The sequence below is a fragment of the Oncorhynchus kisutch genome, linkage group LG19, assembly GCF_002021735.2.
Source record: "Oncorhynchus kisutch isolate 150728-3 linkage group LG19, Okis_V2, whole genome shotgun sequence".
Classification (NCBI taxonomy): Eukaryota; Metazoa; Chordata; class Actinopteri; order Salmoniformes; family Salmonidae; genus Oncorhynchus; species Oncorhynchus kisutch.
The window spans coordinates 66,132,455-66,146,606 of NC_034192.2; the positions used below are offsets into that span (position 1 = coordinate 66,132,455).

The 14,152-nt window shown below is 44.9% G+C and overlaps 1 pseudogene across 1 annotated transcript in view; it reads left to right on the plus strand.

Moving 5' to 3' along the window:
* Positions 1-11,806, plus strand: part of LOC109910219 (catenin alpha-1-like) — a 248,566-nt pseudogene extending 236,760 nt beyond the window's left edge. Inside the window, exons 18-20 of the transcript XR_004204173.1 lie at positions 6,936-6,965; positions 7,689-7,901; positions 8,361-11,806. The product of XR_004204173.1 is annotated as a catenin alpha-1-like (transcript). The remainder of the gene's footprint in view (positions 1-6,935; positions 6,966-7,688; positions 7,902-8,360) is intronic.
* The last annotated feature ends 2,346 nt before the right edge of the window (positions 11,807-14,152 follow it).

The window sequence follows — 14,152 nt, forward strand, 5'->3', positions numbered from 1 at the left end:
GAGGGGAGGAACATAAACATTTAGGGATTTGACAATAAGGTCCTTTATCTTCCCAGGGTCAGATGAACTTGTGGATAGTGCTTTTATGTCTCTGTGTGCAGTTTTTAAGGAAGTTGCTAAGTAGCGCTAGCACGATGACTGGAAGTCTATGGGGTATCTGATAGCATGCTTCTTGTCATTGCGCTAACACTAGTTATCATTGGCTCACAAAACTACCTCCAACTTCTTTCAAAGTGGACACAGAGACATAAATGTGCTATTCGCGAGTTCATCTGACTCTGGGGAAGTAGATAAAGTATCCCTTTAAGATCTTCTCCTCCAATGTATTTGGAGAAGGTGTTGAAAGCTATACAATTAACATTAAATTAAGGTTCACCCCTGAATGATAGGAAGGAAGTTCTTCATTATGCATTTGTACCTGACTGTCACTGTGCCTCTACTCTTTACGCCCCTGTTGCCCCAAGGTTTCAGGGGAACATAAAACCAAACTAAACTAAAACCATAAATGTTCGATTTTCTTTTCAGTGCATTAATTTCCTTAACTTTTCTTTGGCTTTATTTATTTAACTTTTATTTTGATTCTGATATTTACAAAATATAACCGGTGCCCAAAGTCATCCATGCTCTATTTACGTGAAACATGTAGGCAATCGTGACCAATAGGGACCTGACCCATCATCAACACGCTGTTTAAAACAAACTCAGAACACGTGACAGCAAAACGAATGGGGAGGACATTGAAAAGAAACTCGAATCTGGGAAATGTTTACTGGTTGCTCAGGAGGGAAAGGGGAAGTCAAGATCTGCGGAAGACGTTTGACTTAGTTGTGGAAACTACTGTAGATCAATAGAAAGGAGTGTATACTGCAAGTGTTGCGTTAGTTTTATGTGTGCCAAACAGGTGCTGTGATATTATAATTTTATAACCATTTGAAACAGTGTAAACAATACTAAACACGTTGTGGCGAAATCTGCACGGAGCCTTCACCGTGCACTGCCACTTTAAGAGCGCATGAGCAGTAAGGAAGGAGGAAATAAAGAGAGCTCATTCAGCTCTTTGGGGAGGAGCTCTTCGGTGGCGCGACAGTTTGGTTGTGTGTGCTGTGCTGCAGAAGTTTTGTTTGTTTTCAGCGTGTGTAGTTTATAAAGTATTTAACTCGATCATCGGTGTGACCGCTCTAGGTCGAGGTTGTTATCGTTTGGTACCGGGCCGGTTATGGATCGCATGGATTAGTAGCAACATTGTTGCGAAGCTTTAACATACAAACCAACAAACCATCGGACAGTCAGACAGTACACCGGCACGCCTGAAGACCACAGCTAAGATCTCTCTGGTTCTCTTTCTCTTTTTCTCTTCTCTCTATCGTTCCAGTGCTTTACCCTGCAACAGACTCTCTATTTTTCAAATGCACTTCCCATTGAAGTTCATTAGAGCTGGACTGTTATTGCCCTGCCAGAAGTATTTGGATGGACATTTTAGTTAAAAGGGAGGTTGCTTGCAAGTTGTGTATTGTTATGTGAACTGTATTGAGGCTAATGACATGTGGCCGAGAAGATTGGACATTTTTAAGGCCTTTGTTGTGTCGATGAACACCCCCCACATTCATACCCTCTGCACTCATCCACTAGAAGATAATAATACAGATTATTGCAAATCCTATGTTGATGACTGGGTTCTTTCTTGTATGAAGTTGCTGTTAAATTGCTCTGCCATTATTAGTATTAGTATTATTGTATGAGGTATTCTGGGTGGGGTTACCCCTGTGCTGCTGAGGTATTCTGGGTGGGGTTAGCCCTGTGCTGCTGAGGTATTCTGGGTGGGGTTAGCCCTGTGCTGCTGAGGTATTCTGGGTGGGGTTAGCCCTGTGCTGCTGAGGTATTCTGGGTGGGGTTAGCCCTGTGCTGCTGAGGTATTCTGGGTGGGGTTACCCCTGTGCTGCTGAGGTATTCTGGGTGGGGTTACCCCTGTGCTGCTGAGGTATTCTGGGTGGGGTTACCCCTGTGCTGCTGAGGTATTCTGGGTGGGGTTACCCCTGTGCTGCTGAGGTATTCTGGGTGGGGTTAACGATGTGCTGCTGAGGTATTCTGGGTGGGGTTACCCCTGTGCTGCTGAGGTATTCTGGGTGGGGTTACCCCTGTGCTGCTGAGGTATTCTGGGTGGGGTTAACCCTGTGCTGCTGAGGTATTCTGGGTGGGGTTACCCCTGTGCTGCTGAGGTATTCTGGGTGGGGTTAACCCTGTGCTGCTGAGGTATTCTGGGTGGGGTTACCCCTGTGCTGCTGAGGTATTCTGGGTGGGGTTACCCCGGTGCTGCTGAGGTATTCTGGGTGGGGTTACCCCGGTGCTGCTGAGGTATTCTGGGTGGGGTTACCCCGGTGCTGCTGAGGTATTCTGGGTGGGGTTACCCCGGTGCTGCTGAGGTATTCTGGGTGGGGTTACCCCGGTGCTGCTGAGGTATTCTGGGTGGGGTTACCCCTGTGCTGCTGAGGTATTCTGGGTGGGGTTAACCCTGTGCTGCTGAGGTATTCTGGGTGGGGTTACCCCTGTGCTGCTGAGGTATTCTGGGTGGGGTTACCCCTGTGCTGCTGAGGTATTCTGGGTGGGGTTACCCCGGTGCTGCTGAGGTATTCTGGGTGGGGTTACCCCGGTGCTGCTGAGGTATTCTGGGTGGGGTTACCCCTGTGCTGCTGAGGTATTCTGGGTGGGGTTAACCCTGTGCTGCTGAGGTATTCTGGGTGGGGTTACCCCTGTGCTGCTGAGGTATTCTGGGTGGGGTTAACCCTGTGCTGCTGAGGTATTCTGGGTGGGGTTACCCCTGTGCTGTGATGTGGGTTTTATATGGTGTGTATTCTCTCTCCGCTGGCTATCTGGTAAACAGGCTACACTCTAGGCAGTCTCTTCTGCTGATATGTGTGTGGGTCTGGTAGTGGTACTCTCTCTATTCTACTCTTCTCCTTTCGGCATGGTTAATACCTGCCTGGCACCCCAACAAAATCATTCTTTACCCCTCTCTAAAAAATACCGCTACAACGTGTATCAGAGAGTCTGTTCTATCAGGGGGGGGATGAAAACTGTATTCGTGAATTGCGTTTTTTATTTTTATTTAGGCGAATAATTCAAAGCTATCTTTGTTATTTAATTTAAATTGTAAAAAATGCTTGATTGCATTTCAAAACATGAATATCTTATAAATGCTGCGTGAACTAATAAATAACTGATAACTGGTAGCCTATATAAGTATTGAATTATAGACCTAAGTAAGTTACAGTATTAAGGCTAAGGCTCTTAGGCCTAAAGCTTGGTGTTTATACAAGGATACTATATACCAAGCCTACTAATAACAATACTACTTATTATTAGAATGACCAACACAACAATACTTGTAATAACAAGGAGATGAAAGAAAAGGAGGGTATAGGAGCCGAGGGTATAGGAGCCGAGGGTATAGGAGCCGAGGGCTGGGGAGCCGAGTGCTGGGGAGCCGGGCCGAGGGCTGGGTAGCCGAGCCGAGGGCTGGGTAGCCGAGCCGAGGGCTGGGTAGCCGAGCCGAGGGCTGGGTAGCCGAGCCGAGGGCTGGGTAGCCGAGCCGAGGGCTGGGTAGCCTAGCCGAGGGCTGGGGGAGTCCTTTAAGAACACATTTTTATTTAACTAGGCCTTAACTAAGTTAACTAAGTCCTTTAAGAACACATTTTTATTTAACTAGGCCTTAACTAAGTTAACTAAGTCCTTTAAGAACACATTTTTATTTAACTAGGCCTTAACTAAGTTAACTAAGTCCTTTAAGAACACATTTTTATTTAACTAGGCCTTAACTAAGTTAACTAAGTCCTTTAAGAACACATTTTTATTTAACTAGGCCTTAACTAAGTTAACTAAGTCCTTTAAGAACACATTTTTATTTAACTAGGCCTTAACTAAGTTAACTAAGTCCTTTAAGAACACATTTTTATTTAACTAGGCCTTAACTAAGTTACCTAAGTCCTTTAAGAACACATTTTTATTTACGGCCTTACCGGGGAACAGTGGGTTTAACCACCTTGTTCAAGGGGCAGAACGGCAGAATGTTTTTTTACCTTCTCAGCTCAAGGATTCGATCTTGTAACCTTTTCAGGAGACTGGCCCGAAGCTCTAATCGCTAGACTACCTGCCACCCCTTATTACAGCATAGCAGAGATTAAAAACAGACCAATCTGTGAAATGATTTAGTCCGTCATGTTGCATGAAGCTTGGTGCTCACAGGATCAGTAGGCTATTAAACCAAGACAACCGAAGCAAGATCGGCCTTTTTTTCAGTAGAGATATATAATGGATGATTTATAAAGCCAGGCACATTTAACAGTTAGGTTATTGATTATAGACCCAATTAACTTGGTTTCCTCTATCCGCAATTAGGCTAAGGCCAGGGCTGTTTCCTTGTCTCTTCTGCTGCCTCCTCCGCGTTGTTCTCTATCTCAATATGCTGGTTTATTTAGTAATTATGTACATAGCAACATAGGAAAAAGGGCAGCAATTCAACGGTGCACTGAAGATTGTTTCAGAACCAGGGACAGCGACCGTATCCAACGTGGGAGAAAGTGCTTTGTTCTATACATACAAGACCTTTTCCATGATATAACCAATATACAATTTCAGTGTCACGTTCTTTAAAGTGATGGACTGTGTCATCCCTGTGGCCTCCGCAATGGTTTAGTCCGCTGAGACAGGCGTCAATCAGACAGGTGCCATGACATTTTTTTCTTCCTAGTGATTTGCTCAACTGAAAAAAATCTTGGGCGACCAAACAATCAACCAGTCGACTAAATGGGGTCAGCCCTAGGTCTTATGTAGCAAAATTTGAATGTTTTTTGTTGTTGTACATTGTATAAAAGTAGAGATTTAGAGATAGAAAATGGTTTATCATACATTGCAGTTGAGGAACAATGAGATGGTAATTCTACTTTAAAAGTCGATAAACTTGTAACCCCACATTTGAGATAATGGCCCTTGAAATGTTTTGGTACCTACTGGAGAGCTCTTCCTTGTCGACACCCATTCAGCATCGTTCACACCCTCCTAATCCTTAGCCCCACCCATCTCATTAAGGATTCACATGTGAGGCCATGTGCTAAACAGAGTGAGGTAGTGTAGTAAACAACCAAAGATTTCGAGACTAAAAGTGGTGAAAATAGTAGCAAAAAAAATTGTTTATCTAGTCCTTGGCCTATATCCTAATCTGACTTTGGTGCAGGTCATGTTGTTCTTCACAATACAAAGTGTATTTGTCACGTGAACAGGATACAGACGGTGTAAACAGTGAAATTAAATGGTTACTCTCATAGTAGCAATATAAAACATTGAAAGTGTCCAGATGGAAATATTGTATTGATATGATATAATTATTAGATGATTCTTACCCAGACACACAGTTGTTTAAATTGATGGGTCATGTGAAAGAAATGCTATAATCACCTCCCAGCCACATCTAGCTAGGTGGATGAGTCACTACTGTCTAGACATGTTCATTAAATACAATAGATGGCTGTAATCACCTCCCAGCCACATGTAGCTAAGTGGATGGGTCATGTAATCATCTGGCGAAGTGGAGTCTTTTGTTTAGACATGTAGCTAGCTAGCTAAACAATGAACCACAATTCCCAACCCATACAGTACTAGCAATACAAACTGATTGTCAGAGCTAGCCACCATACATGAATCTGCAGGTAGGTTCATTGTTTGTTAGCTAGCTAGCTAACATTAGGCTCTAACTAGCAATGCAAAATTGCTGTCTGATATACAACTGATATTACTACACAGATCATACACGTAACGTTCCCTAGCAACCTAACAGTAAGCCTCAACTTGCAGTGAAAATGAATTTGTGATCAAATTAGAAACGTATAATGTCTGAAAATGTAGCCTCTTTCCCGTTGAACATGGATAAACGCTTCACTGGAACCATTTTGACTCGGTTTTGTTTTGTTGTTACTGTTTGTTTGGCCCACTTGGTGTCAAGTCACTCCGGTTCACACTGACCGTAGTAGTAGTCCGTCAACCTTTTCCCACTGATCTTTGTCTTTGGCGCCTGATTTATAATAACAAGGCAGCAATGTTGTTGAGAGCAGTTATTCAGTTATTCCCTGTTCACCACATGGTCAATCTGCTGCATGTTATTCAGTTATACCCTGTTCACCACATGGTCAATCTGCTGCATGGTATACCCTGTTCACCACATGGTCAATCTGCTGCATGTTATACCCTGTTCACCACATGGTCAATCTGCTGCATATTATTCAGGTATACCCTGTTCACCACATGGTCAATCTGCTACATGTTATTCAGTTATACCCTGTTCACCACATGGTCAATCTGCTGCATGTTATACCCTGTTCACCACATGGTCAATCTGCTGCATGTTATACCCTGTTCACCACATGGTCAATCTGCTGCATGTTATACCCTGTTCACCACATGGTCAATCTGCTGCATGTTATTCAGTTATACCCTGTTCACCACATGGTCAATCTGCTGCATGTTATTCAGTTATACCCTGTTCACCACATGGTCAATCTGCTGCATGTTATACCCTGTTCACCACATGGTCAATCTGCTGCATGGTATACCCTGTTCACCACATGGTCAATCTGCTGCATGTTATACCCTGTTCCCCACATGGTCAATCTGCTGCATGTTATTCAGGTATACCCTGTTCACCACATGGTCAATCTGCTGCATGTTATTCAGGTATACCCTGTTCACCACATGGTCAATCTGCTGCATGTTATTCAGGTATACCCTGTTCACCACATGGTCAATCTGCTGGATGTACAACAGTCACCCGGCTGCGGCCTTGTCCTGCTCTGAAGCCTTTACCCCCGAGGCTCCATCATGTTGCACTTGACTTCTACAGTTCCAACTATTAACGTTCAAGTTCCCTCTCTTCCTTTTCCCTTTTACAGGAGGTTTCCCAAGCATTCCTAGAGAGCCAGGTATTCCCAACCTTCAGATACAGTACAGTAACACTCAGGCTGCAGCCCAAACACCAACCTATTCCCTATTAGAGTTGCACTACTTTTGACCCAGGGCTTTAGAGGCCCTTTTTTTTTTTACCTTTGTGCCCGAGTCAACAGTAGTGCACGATATAGGGAATTTGGGACGTAGCCTGAGACATTGGCTAAAGCCAGACACATAGGATCATATGAACTCCGTGTCCCTCTGATCAGTGAGGGTGGTGGTGGGAAACGGTACAGCTGGAAATACAGGTTGTCTCTAACTGCTGATCTGGGGTCAGATAGAATGTGCTCCCAAATGGCACCTTAATGCCTATAATAATGCATTACTTTGACCAAGGGCCCCTTGGGGTCATTTTGGGATGTATCTATATGGTTATACTGTATAATATTCCCAAGGTTGAGTAAGTTATCTGATCCTAGAGCTGTGGTTAAGAGGACAACTTCTACCTCAAGCACTTGCTAACCTTGTCTCCTCTATCTCCTCCTCCCCCCTACCTCTCCCCTCGTCCCGTCCCCCCTACCTCTCCCCTCGTCGTCGTCCCCCCTACCTCTCCCCTCGTCGTCGTCCCCCCTACCTCTCCCCTCGTCGTCGTCCCCCCTACCTCTCCCCTCGTCGTCGTCCCCTTCCATCTTTCCTCGTCCCGTCCCCCCTACCTCTCCCCTTGTCCCCCCTCTCCCCTCCCTCCCTTCTCCCACCAGGTGGACAGTGCTATGTCTCTGATCCAGGCAGCTAAGAACCTGATGAATACGGTTGTGTCCACGGTCAAGGCGAGCTACGTGGCCTCCACTAAGTACCAGAAGTCCATGGCCATGCAGTCCCTCAACATGCCTGCTATCTCCTGGAAGATGAAGGCCCCAGAGAAGAAACCCCTGGTCAAGAGAGAGAAACAGGAAGATGGATCCAACAACAAGGTAATGTGAATCATGATGTTTAAAGCTGTTGTCATCTAAAAGGGGGGGGACGGCTCCGCTAGAGGTGAGAGGTGAAATTCTTGGACCGGCGCCAGACGGACGAAAGCGAAAGCATTTGCTATGAAAGTTTTCATTAATGAGTCGTTGTTTGAAGTATCGTCTTTGTATAATCTCAAACGGACGTGGTAGTTTCCCCGCTGACGATTCCAGCTTTAATCACTTGTATAATCCTCTTGTCGGTGTCCATCGACAGATAAACATAGTCCTGAAGCTGTCAATGTGGAGTGTCATTCCAGGACTAGGCTTCATCTGTTTCTGGAAAACCAGCCTTTATGTTTCTCATGTAAATTACCAGTCGTTTTTTTAATGGCCTGTAAGGAGGTTTAATGATGCAGGACACATTTCTATGAAAACAGACATTTTTAAAATACTATCTTCTCTTCTCTTTTTTATTTTTAGGTCAAGAGGTCATCCCAAAAGAAGCACATCAACCCTGTCCAGGCCCTCAGCGAGTTCAAAGCCATGGATAGCATCTAGAGATGGAGCAGTCCGTTGGTCAGGGGGTGGTGAAGGGGAGGTGGAGCTACAGGGTTGGGGATAGCGAGCCAGTTGGATGTTTTTTTTTGTTGTCTTGTCACAAAAATAGAAAGAGTGAGAAAATAAAAATAAGATTAAGAATTGTTTAGAAATCATTCCTCCTTTCCTTTCCCTAGTCTAGTCCAGCTGTCTGGTTTGACCTGATGTCTCTATACAGACTCACTAAGGTGGACCACTGATCTCTATCTTTTCAATCAAACGCCTGCATTCTGGTTGCTCTGTTTCTATCCTACCGTATGACGTCTCTGGTGGGAGAACGAAGCAAAAGGGCCTTTCCTCCCATATTCCTTGTTTTGATTCTATTCCAATGTTGGCATGAGAAAGATGCTTTCATTGATACTGTACGATTTCATTCTGACAACTAATCATTTTTTGACCCCTGACCCTCTACCCCTAACCTGTGATGTGAGATGCCCCTGTGTATTTTATAGAATTACATTCTAACATATTTTAGAATTGTGTGACCGGTGGAAGGGTGTTGGAGGGGATTCCACTGTGTGCCGTAGATAATAGAGATGGGTCTTTCCACTCTGAACCGTCTCTATTGTCTCATTACTCTGGTGAAGCTTTGGTTTACGTTTTTCCATCTTGATGTGTTCTGTCTAATAAAAGTTTGATATTTTAGTGTCGTATCACTTCATACTTATTATACACTGGGTGGTTTCAACCCTGAATGCTGATTGGCTGAAAGCTTTTTGTATATCAGACCGTAAACCACAGTTCTGAAAAATACATGTATTTTTACTGCTCTAATCGGTAACCAGTTTATAATGTCAATAAAACACCTCGGGGGTTTGTGGTATACGGCCAATGTACCACGGCTAAGGGCTGTATCCAGGCACTCTGCGTTGTGTCGTACTTAAGAACAGCCCTTAGCCGTGGTATATTGACCATAGACTATTGTAACACTGAATAGTCATTATTGAGTGTTTTAAGTTCAGTAAATCTGTTTCTGTTGTCCTCTTTGACATTTAGAGCTGTAAATGTATTAGTTAATAAAAAATCCTTCATCAGTGATTTAAAAACAATAATCAGGACAAGTTCTTCCAGTTTAAAAGTATTTTGTAAGGTGTTCCAAGACGATGGTGCAGAGGACATAAAAGCCCCTTAACCAAATTCAGTTTGGACATTTGGAACAGTTAACAGGATAAAGAGTAGTTTTAAATAGCCTGGATGAGGTGGTGTTTTCCCTGTCGTTACCCCCCCCCACCCCCCAGGTTTTAAATAGTAGTCTGGATGAGGTGTTTTCCCTGTCGTTAACCCCCCAGGTTTTAAATAGTAGTCTGGATGAGGTGTTTTCCCTGTCGTTAACCCCCCAGGTTTTAAATAGTAGTCTGGTTGAGGTGTTGTTTACCCTGTCGTTAACCCCCCAGGTTTTAAATAGTAGTCTGGATGAGGTGTTTTCCCTGTCGTTAACCCCCCAGGTTTTAAATAGTAGTCTGGGTGAGGTGTTGTTTTCCCCGTCGTTAACCCCCCAGGTTTTAAATAGTAGTCTGGATGAGGTGTTGTTTTCCCTGTCGTTAACCCCCCAGGTTTTAAATAGTAGTCTGGGTGAGGTGTTTTCCCTGTCGTTAACCCCCCAGGTTTTAAATAGTAGTCTGGATGAGGTGTTGTTTTCCCTGTCGTTAACCCCCCAGGTTTTAAATAGTAGTCTGGATGGCGTGGTGTTTTCCCTGTCGTTAACCCCCCAGGTTTTAAATAGTAGTCTGGGTGAGGTGTTGTTTTCCCCGTCGTTAACCCCCCAGGTTTTAAATAGTAGTCTGGATGAGGTGTTGTTTTCCCTGTCGTTAACCCCCCAGGTTTTAAATAGTAGTCTGGGTGAGGTGTTTTCCCTGTCGTTAACCCCCCAGGTTTTAAATAGTAGTCTGGATGAGGTGTTGTTTTCCCTGTCGTTAACCCCCCAGGTTTTAAATAGTAGTCTGGATGGCGTGGTGTTTTCCCTGTCGTTACCCCCCCCCCCCCCCAGGTTTTAAAGAGTAGTCTGGATGAGGTGTTGCGTGCTGTATGCAGCAAGCCAAAGCTAACAGAGAGAACAATCATTCTCTCCCAGCCTTCTGGGAGTAACACCAGCCCTCAATACGCAGGGCGTCCGGGCTCCATCGACTCTCAATGAGACCGCTGTGCATCCTGAATGCCACCCTTAACCCTCTTCCCTATATAGTGCAGTACTATAGACCCTATTCCCTATATAGTGCACTACTATAGACCCTCTTCCCTATATAGTGCACTACTATAGACCCTATTCCCTATATAGTGCACTACTATAGACCCTCTTCCCTATATAGTGCACTACTATAGACCCTATTCCCTATATAGTGCACTACTATAGACCATATTCCCTATATAGTGCACTACTATAGACCCTATTCCCTATATAGTGCACTACTATAGGTGGAGGAGGTGGGTGGTAGAGGAGGAGGGTGGTAGAGGTGGAGGAGGTGGGTGGTAGAGGAGGAGAAGGGTGGTGGAGGAGGGGAAGAGAGAACTTGTGAGAAGATTTTTCCATAAATGAGTTAAAGCAGTGGAAGGTAATGTGGAAGTGTTAGCTGTGATGTTAGCTTGTTGTTCCATCAGACAACATCTCATTCCAAGTGGAACACTAATTCCTTTATATTGCACGACTGGACGTGAATAGTGCTCTATATAGGGAATAGGGTCTATAGTAGTGCACTATATAGGGAATAGGGTCTATAGTAGTGCACTATATAGGGAATAGGGTCTATAGTAGTGCTCTATATAGGGAATAGGGTCTATAGTAGTGCACTATATAGGGAATAGGGTCCCATTTGGGACTTATCCTAGGTCATATAACAGCGCAGTACAGTATGTAGGTTGGGCAGTGTCGTGGGTTTATTCCTTTAAAACAGGGCCCCTTTGGGTCCTGCGATGCTTCAGCTTGTTTCTAAACATAGAGGCAGGTCACGTAGGGGCACGACGGCAGATGGACAGAATATTGGTTTGTGTTTTTAGCTTGTTTGAGTGTTACTTTGGGCTGCTGTGGTGTTATTTTTTGCAGTGGGTAGTAGAGACTATTAGATGGATGATTCTCGTTATGATACAAATTTTGTGGTGAGAGAATAAAGAGGACTCCCAAATGCCTTCCTATTCCCTAGGTAGTACACCTCCTTTGGACCAGGCAGCCGTAGGGAATCGGGCGGCATTTGGGACTGAAGTCAGGTTATATTTGCAGCGGACGTTGTTTTTAACTTTTGGTTTTTATTTGAGAACTAGGAGACCCTGTACTGCACCCTGTTTTACATATTCATGTTCCCAGCTTTCACTTCATAATGAATAAATGATTCCCTGTCGCCCGCCTGTCTGTCTGTCTCATTCTGCTACTGCCGTCTACTTTTCAAGTCGTCCGAGTTGAACTCACTCCTTGCCTGCTTCCCAAATGACAACAGTAGTGCACTAGTTGGGGGGAAATAGGGTGACATTTTAGGAGGCACACTTCCCTTCGAATGTGTTCATGTATAGCTCTTGATTTTATGATCATGTCTTCTCTGTCACTACGTCTAATGAATTAAAATATAGTCAGAATTCTCTCCAGTACATCTACAACACTCCTGTCACTACAGGCTGCTAAGACATTAACTTTTCTTTCCTATTCTAATGGAGAAGTTGTGTTTATTTCCAATGTCTGAAGGTCTGCTGTACTGGAGGCTGTGTATCATGAGAAATGCTTATTCCCTATTTAGTGCACTAGGGCCCAGGACCCACTTCACCAATAGTGATGTGTTTTTAACGATGCAGCTTTCCAACAACGGCTGAAGATGTTGGCGGCAGGTAGCCTAGTGGTTAGAGTTAACCAAAAGGTTGCTGGATCGAATCCCTGAGCTGACAAGGTAAAAAATGGGTTGTTCTGCCCCCTGACAAGGCAGTTTAACTCACTTGTTCCTAGGCCGTCATTGTAAATAAGAGATTTTTTTTTCTTAAACCGACTTGCCTGGTTACAAAATAAAGGTTACACATGTAACATGCGTTTCCCAGAACCCTCAGCGAGAATTGTCTTGAAGTGTGCCGTTTAGAGCGTTTGTCGACACCGATGGTAACGAAGGAAAGGGAGCGGATCACATTTATCCATTCAAATCTCACCTTATTATTTTATAATTATTACACAATACTGATCACGGATCAGGTCCTATTATCACCTATGGCTGCAAATATCGAGGCGGCTTATTCTTGTGCCCACCTCAAATGTATTTTTCACTGTATCACAGATTTGACACGTTGGGCTACACATCATGAAATACACTGCTCTGAATGTAGATGATATTTAAACCCTGTATATATATATATATATATACACTGCTCAAAAACATAAAGGGAACACTTAAACAACACAATGTAACTCCAAGTCAATCACACTTCTGTGAAATCAAACTGTCCACTTAGGAAGCAACACTGATTGACAATACATTTCACATGCTGTTGTGCAAATGGAATAGACAACACGTGGAAATTATAGGCAATTAGCAAGACACCCCCAATAAAGGAGTGGTTCTGCAGGTGGTGACCACAGACCACTTCTCAGTTCCTATGCTTCCTGGCTGATGTTTTGGTCACTTTTGAATGCTGGCGGTGCTTTCACTCTAGTGGTAGCATGAGACGGAGTCTACAACCCACACAAGTGGCTCAGGTAGTGCAGCTCATCCAGGATGGCACCTCAATGCGAGCTGTGGCAAGAAGGTTTGCTGTGTCTGTCAGCGTAGTGTCCAGAGCATGGAGGCGCTACCAGGAGACGTGGAGGAGGCCGTAGGAGGGCAACAACCCAGCAGCAGGACCGCTACCTCCGCCTTTGTGCAAGGAGGAGTACTGCCAGAGCCCTGCAAAATGACCTCCAGCAGGCCACAAATGTGCATGTGTCTGCTCAAACGGTCAGAAACAGACTCCATGAGGGTGGTATGAGGGCCGACTTCCACAGGTGGTGGGTTGTGCTTACAGCCCAACACCGTGCAGGACGTTTTTCATTTGCCAGAGAACACCAAGATTGGCAAATTCGCAACTGGCGCCCTGTGCTCTTCACAGATGAAAGCAGGTTCACACTGAGCACATGTGACAGACGTGACAGTCTGGAGACGCCGTGGAGAACGTTCTGCTGCCTGCAACATCCTCCAGCATGACCGGTTTGGTGGTGGGTCAGTCATGGTGTGGGGTGGCATTTCTTTAGGGGGCCACACAGCCCTCCATGTGCTCGCCAGAGGTTGCCTGACTGCCATTAGGTACCGAGATGAGATCCTCAGACCCCTTATGAGACCATATGCTGTTGCGGTTGGCCCTGGGTTCCTCCTAATGCAAGACAATGCTAGACCTCATGTGGCTGGAGTGTGTCAGCAGTTCCTGCAAGAGGAAGGCATTGATACTATGGACTGGCCCACCCGTTCCCCAGACCTGAATCCAATTGAGCACATCTGGGACATCATGTCTCGCTCCATCTACCAACGCCACGTTGCACCACAGACTGTCCAGGAGTTGGCGGATGCTTTAGTCCAGGTCTGGGAGGAGATCCCTCAGGAGACCATCCGCCACCTCATCAGGAGCATGCCCAGGCGTTGTAGGGAGGTCATACAGGCACGTGGAGGCCACACACCCTACTGAGCCTCATTTTGACTTGTTTTAAGGACATTACATCAAATTTGGATCAGCCTGTAGTG